Below are 844 nucleotides of genomic sequence, written 5' to 3'. Positions count from 1 at the left end.
CCAAACATTCTGGACGATCAAAAAATAATAAAGACAGAGCGAAATACGTTCAAATAAAGTTCTTTATTACCAAACGTTCATTACAAGAATATAAAAGATACAAGTAATAGGCGTGTTACAAAATACAACTAAAGTAAGATGATCTCCCAGTCGATCACTGAGTAAGCTTCACACTGCCTTCCTAAATGCATCACTTCAGTGGTGGGATTGATGAGTGAGAGGGTGTACTGGCCTCACCACCTTTCTAAATGCATCGCTGCAATAGCGAGCAAATAGGCTGAGAAACACTCAGCAGGCAAGTTGAGAAGCACTCTCAGCAAGCAAAATGGCTCATGAGCAGCCCAAAAATTGCCTTCCATCATTGACTCCTTGTGAAGAACAAAGAGACGATGGGAAGAATTTTGCAGGTAAAAATTTCGCTGCGGGCCAGAAAACATTTCCTATACCTCCCATACCAAAGGTGACATCAAAGTAAGTATAAGGCGGACGGACTAAACAGTCCATTTTTGGATCAGATTGATCGTCAGAATGTCAAGAAATGGCAGCAAATTGGTTTCGAATAAGAAAATGATGAGATGAAGATAGAGGATGAAAAATGCGAAACATTTATAGGGGGTGAAGATGAAGAGACAGAATATGAACAGCCACATTTCTGTCTAATAGACGGAATTAAATGGCCCTAAGTCTTGGAAACAGTAGTGGGAATATCAAAAGGGAATGGACAAATTTCTTAATGCAAAGCAGTTAAATGCTTAAAGAATTGATGATTAGAAAATAAACATCAAATAAATGCACAAGAAATTAATGTTCATTAATAAGGAACAAAATTACAAAAAAGAAAAGA

Source organism: Olea europaea, chromosome 14 (genome assembly GCF_002742605.1).
Source record: "Olea europaea var. sylvestris chromosome 14, O_europaea_v1, whole genome shotgun sequence".
NCBI classification, from domain to species: Eukaryota; Viridiplantae; Streptophyta; class Magnoliopsida; order Lamiales; family Oleaceae; genus Olea; species Olea europaea.
Note: the sequence above shows the minus strand (reverse complement) of the source record.